This window comes from Trichechus manatus, unplaced genomic scaffold (genome assembly GCF_000243295.1).
Source record: "Trichechus manatus latirostris isolate Lorelei unplaced genomic scaffold, TriManLat1.0 scaffold00153, whole genome shotgun sequence".
NCBI classification, from domain to species: domain Eukaryota; kingdom Metazoa; phylum Chordata; class Mammalia; order Sirenia; family Trichechidae; genus Trichechus; species Trichechus manatus.
The window spans coordinates 2,572,358-2,583,444 of record NW_004444089.1 but is presented as its reverse complement, the minus strand read 5'-3'; positions in this window follow the sequence as shown (position 1 = coordinate 2,583,444).

Genomic DNA, 11,087 nt, shown 5'->3' with positions numbered 1-11,087 from the left:
TGAGCGTCTGGTGTCTTAAAAGCCTGTGAGGGCCATCTAAGATACTCCACTGGTCTCACCCCTTTGGGAGCAAGGGAGAATGAAGAAAACTAAAGATACAAGGGAAAAATTAGTCCAAAGGACTAATGGACCACAGCTACCACGGCCTCCACCAGACTGAGTCAAGTACAACTAGATGGTGCCCAGCTACCACCACTGACTGCTCTGACAGGGATCACAACAAAGGTTCCCCGGCAGAGCTAGAGAAAAATGTAGAACAAAATTCTAACTCACAAAAATAGACCAGACTTACCTGGCCTGACAGAGACTGGAGAAACCCAGAAAGCATGGCCCCTGGACACCCTTTTAGCTCAGTAATGAAGTCACTCCTGAGGTTCACACTTCATCCAAAGATTAGACAGGACCATAAAACAAAACAAGATTAAAGGCACACCAGCCCAGGGGCAAGGACTAGAAGGCAGGAGGGGACAGGAAAGCTGGTAATAGGGATCCAAGGTCGAGAAGGAGAGTGTTGACATGTTGTGGGGTTGTTAACCAATGTCATAAAACAATATGTGTACTAACTGTTTAATGAGAAGTTAGTTTGTTCCATAAACCTTCATCTAAAGTACAATTAAACACAAGGCAAGTATTAGCCCAAGAGACAGAAAGGGGCACATAAACCAGAGATTGCATCAGCCTGAGACCAGAAGAACTAGATGGTGCCTGGCTACCACCAATGACCGCCCTGACAGGGAACACAACAGAGAGTCCCTGATGAAGCAGGAGAAAAGTGGGGTGCAGAACTCAAATTCTAGTAAAAAAAACCAGACTTAATGGTTTGACTGAGACTGGAGGATCCCCAGAAAGCATGACCCCCGCACTCTCTGTCAACCCAGAACTAAAACCATTCCCGAGGCCAACTCTTCAGACAAAGATTAGTCTGGACTATGGGACATAAAATGATACCCAAGAAGACTGTGCTTCTTAGCTCAGTAGATACATGAAACTAAATGGGCAGCTCCTGTCCGGAAGTGAGACGAGAAGTCAGAGAGGGTCAGGAGCTGGTTGAATGGACATGGGAAATCAGGGGCAGAAAGGAGGAGTGTGCTGTCACAGTACAGGGAGAGCAATTAGGGTCACATAACAATGTTATGTATAAATTTTTGTATGAGAGACTAACTTAAATTGTAAACTTTCACTTAAAGTACAACAATAAAAAAAAATAAAGTACAATTAAAAAAAAAAAAAAAAAAGACGTCTTTCGCAGCAGATTTGCCCAGTGCAATTCGTCTTCTGATTTCTTGACTGCTTCTTCCATGGTTGTTGATTGTGGATCCAACTAAAATGAAATCCTTGACAACCTCAATCTTTTCTCTGTTTATCATGATGTTGCTTATTGGTCCAGTTGTGAGGATTTTTGTTTTCTTTATGTTGAAGTGTAATCCCTACTGAAGGCCATTATCTTTGATCTTCATCAGTAAGTGCTTCAAGTCTTCACTTTCAGCAAGCAAGGTTATGTCATCTGCATACCACAGGTTGTTGATGAGTCTCCCTCCAATCTTGATGCCCCGTTATTCTTCATATAGTCTAGCTTCTCAAATTATTTGCTCAGCATACAGATTGAATAGGTACGGTGAAAGGATACAACCCTGACACACACCTTTCCTGACTTTAAACCATGCAGTATCACCTTGTTCTGTTCAAACGACTGCCTCTTGATCCATGTACAGATTCCTCATGAGCACAATTTAGTGTTCCAGAATTCCCATTCTTCGCAATGTTATCCATAATTCATTATGATCCACACAGTCGAATGCCTTAGCATAGTCAATAAAACACAGGTAAACATCTTTCTAGTATTCTCTGCTTTCAGCCAGGATCCACGTTGACATCAGCAATGATATCCCTTATTCCATGTCCTCTTCTAAATCCAGCTTGAATTTCTGGCAGCTGCTTTTGAATGATCTTCAGCAAAATTTTGCTTGCATGTGATATTAATGATATTGTTCAATAAATTCCGCATTTGGTAGGCTCATCTTTCTTGGGAATAGGCAGAAATATGGATCTCTTCCAGTCGGTTGGCCAGGTAGCTGTCTTCCAAATTTCTTGGCATAGACAAATGAGCACTTCCAGCGCTGCATCCGTTTGTTGAAACATCTCAGTTAGTATTCCATCAATTCCTGGAGCCTTGTTTTTCACCAATGCCTTCAGTGCAGCTTGGACTTCTTCCTTCAGTACCATCAATTCCTGGTCACGTTATCTCCTGAAATGGTTGAACGTCAATCAATTCTTTTTGGTATAGTGACTGTATATTCCTTCTATCTTCTTTTGATGCTTCCCGCGTTATTTAATATTTTCCAGGTAGACTCCTTCAATATTGCAACTCGAGTCGCGAATATTTTCTTCAGTTCTTTCAGCTTCAGAAATTCTGAAAGTGTTCTTCCCTTTTGGTTTTCTATCTCTAGGTCTTTGCACATGTCATCATAATACTTTGTCTTCTCAAGCCACCCGCTGAAATCTGTTTAGCTCTTTTACTTCGTCTTTTTTCCTTTTGCTTTAGCTACTCGACGTTTAAGAGCAAGTTTCAAAGTCTCTTCTGACATCCATTTAGGTATTTTCTTTCTCTCCCGACTTTTTAATGACCTTTTGCTTTTTTCATGTATGATGTCCTTGATGTCATTCCACAACTCGTCTGGTCTTTGGTCATTAGTGTTCGATGTGTCAAATCTATTCTTGAGATGGTCTCTAAATTCAGGTGGGATATACTCAAGGTCATATTTTGGCTTGCATGGACTTGTTCTAATTTTCTTCAGTTTCAACTTGAACTTGCATACGAGCAGTTGATGGTCTGTTCTGCAGTTGGCCCCTGGCTTTGTTCTGACTGATGTTATTGAGCTTTTCCATCATCTCTTTCCACAGATGTAGTCGATTTGAGTCCTGTATATTCCATGTGGTGAGGTCTATGTGTAGACTCACCATTTATGTTGTTGAAAGAAGGTATTTGCAATGAAGAAGCCGTTGGTCTTGCAAAATTCAATCATGCGATCTCAGGCATCGTTTCTATCACCAAGGCCATATTTTCCAACTACCGCTCCTTCTTCTTCGTTTCCAACTTTTGCATTCCAATCACCAGTAACTATCAGTGCATACTGATTGCCCGTTCTATCAATTTCAGACTGCAGAAGTTGGTAAAAATCTTCAATTTCTTCATCTTTGGCTTTAGTGGTTAGTGCGTAAATTTGAATAATAGTGGAATTAACTGGTCCTCCTTGTAGGCATATGGATATTATCCTATCACCAACAGCGTTGTACTTCAGGATAGACCTTGAAATGTTCTTTTTGACAATGAATGAAACGCCATTCCTATTCAAGCTGTCATTCCCAGCATAGTAGACCATGTGATTGTCCAATTAAAAATGACCAATACCAGTCCATTTCAGCTCACTAACGCCCAGGATATCGATGTTTACACATTCCAGTTCATTTTTGATAATTTCCAATTTTCCTAGATTGATACTTCATACATTCCAGGCTCCAATTATTAATGGACGTTTACAGCTGTTTCTCCTCTTTTTGAGTCATGCCACATCAGCATATGAAGGTCCTGAAAGCTTGACTCCATCTGCGTCATTAAGGTCGACTCTACTTTGAGGAGGCAGCTCTTCCCCACTCGTATTTTGAGTGCCTTCCAACCTGAAGGGCTCATCTTCTAGCCCTATTATCAGACAATGTTCTGCTGCTATTCATAAGGTTTTCACTGGCTAATTACTTTCAGAAGTAGACTGCTGTGTCCTTCCTAGTCTTAGTCTGGAGGCTCAGCTGAAACCTGTTCACCATGGGTGACACTGCTAGTATTTGAATACCGGCGGCATAGCTTCCAGTATCACAGCAACACACAAGCCCCCACAGTAGGACAAACTGACAGATGCATGGGGGATCTCATTGTAGTTTTTATTCTTTGATTTTGGGGAGACTATTTGTTTAAGAAAATAGCCTTGGAAATATAGAGACAGTGACTGTCTCTTGAAAAGATTCATTTACACTCCAGGATAGTGAAGATAGAGGCAACTCCTTCCTCTTCCCAGAATAGATTCGCTTCTTTCCAGGGTAGTAAAGATAATGTCTCTCTCTGAAGGGGAGGATGGGCAGTTTTGTCAGCAGCCGCTATATAAGATCGGGGTTTCCTAATCTCAGGCTTCTTTTCCTATAACACACCCCACTGTGTTTGCAGGCAACATCTGGCTCTCATCACATGGTCCTGTGGGAACTGGGGCTCAGTGAACAGAGACAGGATGTTACTCCGGCTGCTCCTGTTCCTCTGAGTGATAAACAGTCTATTGTTTCTCACCCAGATACCTCATGTCTTTCTGCCAGCATCATGACACTGCAACAGGCTCACTTTTTAGCCTGCAAGTAGGGTAGAATCTCAGAGCTTTCATAGTCCTTGACAGGACACCAATGGCCAGTGACATTGAGTATCTTTTTGTATGCTTACTGCCCATTCATATGTATTCTTTTGAGAAGTGTCTGTTCAAGTCTTTTGTCAATTTATAAACTGAGTTGTCTTCTTATTGATTTGCAAGGGTTTTTATATATTCTGGATATAAGTCATTTGTCAGATAAATGTATTGTATATATTTTCTGCTTGTCTGACTTGGAAAAAAATAAGGAAATAAAATATGAAATGGGTTAGTACTCTACAGGACATACAGAAGTCAATTTCCTCTAATTACATAGCAAAAAGAGTAGCTGAAATCTAGATGCAGATAGCAAAATTTTATCTACCCAACTCAAGAGATAAAAAACTGATACAACTATTGGGCTCTACTCATCTGGAGCAAAAGAGAAAGAAGGAAGCCAAAGACTCAGAGAAGAAAGGATAGACAGGACTAATAGTCTACACGAACCACCAGAAACCAGAAGAAGTACATGGTGCCTGGCTACCACGACCAGCTGTTCTGATCAAGGCCACAATAGATGGATCCTGATAGAATGGGAGAAAAACGTGGAACAGAACCACAAATTGTTAAAAAAAAAAAAAAAATCCAGACTTACTGGACTGGTTGAGAATGGAGGACTCTCAGAGACTATTGACTTGAGATACTCTTCATACCTTGAACTGAAACTATCCCCTGAGGTCACCTTTTAGCTAAATAACACAATGGCTCACAAAATAAATTGTATCACTCATGAGTACTGAGCTCCTTTAAAAAGTCATCTATATGAGATCAAACGGTCAACAATTACTTTAAAAACTAGATTACTGGAAATGGAACAACCAGAACTGAAATAATGAGAATGCTGACACAGTGTGAAGAATGTAACCAATGTCACTGAACAATTTGAGAAAAAATTGTTGAACGGGAACCTGATCTGCTATGTAAACTTTCACTGAAAACACAATAAATATTATTTTAAACAAAGAGAGAGAGATAAAAAAATTTCAGAAGTTAAAATAAAATTGAACAATTTTGAAACTCCAACAATGCTTGGGGATACATGACATGTGGAGACAAAAATTCTCCGAGCAGAAAGACATGCATCCTTTCTGGGTTCACCATTGACATAGTGGGCATATTCACCTGTGGCTCATAGAATACCTGTCTCATTCTTGAATCTATGTCAGATAAGTAACCAGATTTCAGTCCTTAGCCTCCAACACAGTAAATTCAGCCAGTCCACGATGCTAGATCAGCTCTCCTTGAGGGCTGTGGCTCTTGGGTTGGAGACGCTGGGCCTGGGGTAGCCTCCTGGAGATTTCTGCATCCAACTGTCTGGAGGCAGCAGAAGCCCAGCAGCATCCCAGGGACCAGTCTCAAGAACCAGACACCCCACATACACATCTGGGCTGCCTTCTGACCCCTCCCACTTCATTCTCTACCCATGGGCTTTATCATGGTCCCTCCTGATTTGCCACACCCAGACAATCTCCTAACCCTTCCTACCTCCTTACTCCCTGCACCTGTCTTCTACTGGCCCCACCTACTGCCTTACTCTTGACACCTTGGTGGCTTCCTGGTCCTTCGCACTTCCTCTGTGGCCACACCTGTGCATTCACTGAGCCCCTCCCTTCTACTTCCACCTACACTTGTGCCTTCTGTGCCCTGTCCCTCCTCCTCACTCCCTACACCCACCTCACCGTGACTGGGGTGCCTCCTGGTCCCACCCACCTCATCATTACCCACTGGTGGTGGTGTTCTTGAACCTCTCATCTTCTCACTCCTTGTACAGAGTCTGATCATTTATCCCTCCCACCCTCCTCACTCACCACACCAGTGCTGCCTCCACACCCCTCCTGACTCCTATTACCCACATCTGGAATTTCTCCAGGCCTCTCCCACCTCCTCACCTCGCATCACTTGCCTGCCTCTTGATCTCGCCCAACTCTCACTCTCCCCACACTTGGGCTGTCTCTTCAGACTTCCGTCTGCCTCTTTACCCACACCTGGCATTTATCATGAAGATAGGCACTCAAGGAAACACTTGGACACGAATGCTCATCACAGCACCATCCACATTTGTCAAAAGGTGGAAACAACACAAATGTCCATCATCAAATGAATGGATAAACAAAATGTGGTATATCCATACGATGAGATAACATTCATCCATTGAAAGGAATTCCATACGAAACTTGGTACACGTTGGATGAACATTGAAAACATTGAGCTAAGTGAAAGAAGTGAGACACGGAAGGCCATGCACTGCATGATTCCATTTAGTGAAAAATCCAGAGTAGGTAGATCCATAGACACAGGAAGCCATGGAGTGGTTGCCAGGGGCTAGGGGAGGGGAGAGTGGAGAGTGGGTGCTTCATGGTTATAGGGTTTCTGTCTGGGGTGGTGAACATGCTCTGGAGCCAAATAGTGGTGATGGCTGAACAGCATTGTGGAATTGTCATGGATTGAATTGTGTCCCCCCAAAATAGCTGTCAGCTTGGCTAGGCCATGATTCCCAATATTGTGTGACTGTCCACCATTTTGTCATCTGATATGATTATACTATGTGTTGTAAATCCTACCTCTATGATGTTAATGGAAACCCTGGTGACATAGTGGCTAAGCGCTACAGCTGCTAACCAAAAGGTTGGCAGTTCAAACCTACCAGGCACTCCTTGGAAACTCTGTGGGGCAGTTCTACTCTGTCCTATAGGGTTGTTATCAGGCAGAATCAACTCAACAGCAACAGGTTTGATTTTTTGGTTTTTAGATGTTAATGAGGTGGGATTAGCAGCAGTTATGTTAATGAGGCAGGACTCAACCTACAAGATTAAGTAGTGTCTTAAGTCAATCTCTTTTGAGATATAAAAGAGAAAAGTAAGCACGGAGACATGGGAACCTCATACCACCAAGAAAGTAGAGCCAGGAGCGCGTGTCCTTTGGACCCGAGGTTCCTGCACTGAGAAGCTCCTAGAGTAGGGGAAGATTGATGACAAAGACCTTCCTCCAGAGCTGACAGCAAGAGAAAGCCTGGAGCTGGCGCCCTGAATTCAGACTGTGAAAGAATAAATTTCTCTTTGTTAAAGTCATCCACTTGTGGTATTTCTGTTATAGCAGCACTAGATAACTAAGACAGCAAGTACATAAAGCCACTGAATGACACACTTTAAAATGAACAAAATGCGAAACTTTATAGTATGTCAAATCTAAAAGTGAAATTGAACTAAACAATAAAGTAAATGTAAAACAAAAAAAAAATTAAAAAAAAAAAACAAAGAGATGACTTCTCAGGGGATGAGCAGGAAGGCTCTGGAGCTGGAGCCAACATCAGCTTAGGCTGATGCTGGAGAAGGTGCTGAGGCTGGCTGTGCCTCTAGAACGGCCCAGTGGTGATGCTCCCCGTGGATCTGGAGCAGGAGTAGGCTCTCCCTCAGGTGATGGTGCTGGGGCTGGTGATGAAGTACCTGGGGCCAGACTATGCTCTGGTGTGAGGGTCAGAACCAGCTCTACCTCAGGAGATGGTACTACAGCTGGTTCTGGAGATGGGGTTAGACTCTGAGCTGGTTTGAGAACTGGTGCAGGACCTGGTGCTGGAGCTGCAAGAGGAGAGAAGATCACCAACACAGCTGCCTTTCCTTGTGCCTTTCCAAAGAGAAGCCCATGCTCAACAACTGGTCTCCAGGAGTCTTCCCAGACTGCAGCCCACCAGAAGAAGGTTCTGAGGTTACTCTGAGGTCTGGCCCAACACCAGCGTCTGGAGGCTCCTCCCTGTGTGGCCCAGACCCGCGCCTCTGCACACACGCTCACGTGCACCCACCCCGTCCTCCTCACCCTCTGTCTCAGTGGGCTCTGGGTGCTCCAGCTGGACAAGGAGCAGGCAGGCACGGTGCTCCAGGTCTGAGGCGGGCATGTTCAGCTGCGTGTAGACCGTCAGCATCTTCAGGGGAGCAAGTCCGGAGGCTGATGGAAACCCTCCTAGTACTCTTCCAGCCCTGGTGGTGCAGTGGTTAAGAGCTTGGCTGCTAACCAAAAGGTTGGCAGTTGAAATCCACCAGCTGCTCCTTGGAAACCCTATGAGGCAGTTCTACTCTGTCCTACAGGGTTGCTATGAATCAGAATCGACTGGACAGCAACAGGCTAGGGGTAGGGCTAGACTTTTCCAGCCAGGTGCCCAGGATGAAGGTGATGGCACTGAGGAGGCAGGAGAACAGTAGGCTCAGGGGCCTGGCCTCCCTTCCACACTGCCCTCCCACAGCACACCTGCAAGGGGCTGGGCCCCTGTGCCTGCCCTGCCCTTCAGGAGGCCTGCCCCCGCCCCCACAGCTCTCCACCCTTCTATGGAAACAGGAAATCTTCCTTCTTGACCCAAAGACCACTCACTCTTTCAGCTGGTCCTGGGGTCCGCTGTCCCCGACAGAATAGGGGAGGATGCATCCATACCTAGAGGAGGAGGTGAGGGTGCCACCTGTAACATACCGTAGATGCTACCTGCTTATGGTGTCTGGTGTTCCTGCCTGCCTTCTCAAGTGAAACGGAGGCCCAGGAGGGCAGGGACTATGTTGGTTGTGCTAATTGAATGATACTCAGAGCCTAGAAAAGTCCAACTCTGCCCAGAGTAAGTGCTTCCTAGATATTGTTACATGAATGAACTCAACCAGCACCTTCCCTGATATCTGAGTGGGCCTGGGGCCCCTCTCCGAGCCCTCAGGGATCCATCTTCTGGCTACACCAAAGACAGGGACCCACTAGATGGAATCTCAAACCCCTTTACAAATGGGAAAATGGCTTTGCTCAAAGTTATGGGGTCCATGAGGAATGAGGCAGAGAGCTTCTTCATGAGAGAGAGGTGATGATCAGTGTCCTTTTCTGCAGAGCCAGGCTCCAGGTTAGCACTGTCCGTGGCTTATCGCAGGGAGTCCTCACAACACCCCTAAGAGGTGATCCTCCTACCACCCCACCTTTCAGAGGAGCAATCTGAGGCTCAGAGAGGTGAAGTGACATTTCCAAGATGCACAGCTAGTAGGTGGCAGAGTCGCCATTGGGCCATGGAGGGGTGGGGCACTCATCTTCTAAAGAGCAGATCCAGGCCCTGCTGTGTGGTGGTGAACGCTCTGTAGGTTCCCAGGAAGGTACAGATGTAGGAGAGGTCACCTCCTAGGCAGGCGGGCACAGGTGCTCCACTAGCTTCTCCAGTGTGCTTGCCTTGACGGTCTGCACCAAGCAGGTGTCATCCAGGTGCAGGGCTGACCCATGGTCATGCTGGAGGTGGGACAGAGGAGGGACATACAGTCAGAGGCAGCACCATGAAGCACCAGGCAGGTCAGGGACTGGAGCTCACACCAGGAATCCCAGGCTGTTTTAGTCATCTAGCGCTGCTCTAACAGAAATAACACAAGTGGATGGCTTTAACAAAGAGAAATTTATTCTCTCACAGTTTAGGAGCCTAGAAGTTCGAATTCAGGGTGCCAGCTCCAGGGGAAGGCTTTCTCTCTCTGTTGGTTCTGGAGGATGGTCCTTGTCATCAATCTTCCCCTGGTCTAGGAGCTTCTCAGCACAGGGACCCCAGGTCCAAAGGACACGTGCTCCTGGTTCTTCTTGCTTGGTGGAAATGAGGTCCCCCTTTCTCTCTGCTCACTTCTCTTTTATATCTCTTATATATCTAATCTTGTAAATTGAGTCCTGCCTCATTAACATAACTGCCAGTAATCCTGCCCCATTAACATCATAAAGGTAGGATTTATAACACGTAGGAAAATCACATCAGATGACAAAATGGTGGACAATCACACAATACTGGGAATCATGGTGTAATCAAGTTGACACACATTTTAGGGGGATACAATTCAATCCATAACTCAGGCCTTCAGCGACTTGTGGCAGGAGGTGAGACATGAGTGCTTCCAGCAGAAAATGGTTCTCGGCTTTCAAAGCAGAATTTGAGGTTAGGGGGTGATTAAAAACATGGGGAACCTCAAATCTTTGTTAACTATGTAATCATGGTCTCTCCCTGTATGAAGGGCATAATCCTGGTGAGTCCTCACAGCACAGCCGCCTGCCAGAGATGGGGACACAGAGGCTTAACCATGTACAGCGGCTGCTCAAAGCCACTGGGACGGAGCTCAGAAGCAGCTAACGCTGGGCTCTGTGATGCTCCTTCTGTGCTACGTGAGGCTTGGTCTGTTCCTGACACGGAGGGGAAGCTCCCCATCAGGAAAGCAAGCACAAGCCCCCAGTTTGGAGGCAGTGCACAGAGCAGACACACCGCATGAGAGCCCCTCGGAGGGCAAAGCAAGGCATGTATCTTCTTTCTCTACATCAAATGGAGTTTTGAGAACCTGAAGCTCTGGTGGTACCCGGTGGAGCCAAGGGTGAAAGCCTGGAGACCCTGGGGTGGGAGAGAAAGACCCCCACAGGACCAAGGATCTGACAGATGACTCGGGGGGAATACGTCAAAGTGGCTGAAAGGTGGCTCACCTTCTTGGAGGGCATTTGAAAATCAAAGCAACGCTGCAATCCCATTGAACACCTAGACCTCAGATGGGAAAAAGCTCAAGAGAACGGTGACATCTGGGGCCAGGATGCAGGGCCCGGCCACCGCCACAGACGGCCGGTGGCCAGGATGCAGGGACCAGCACCGCCACAGACGGCCGGTGGCCAGGATGCAGG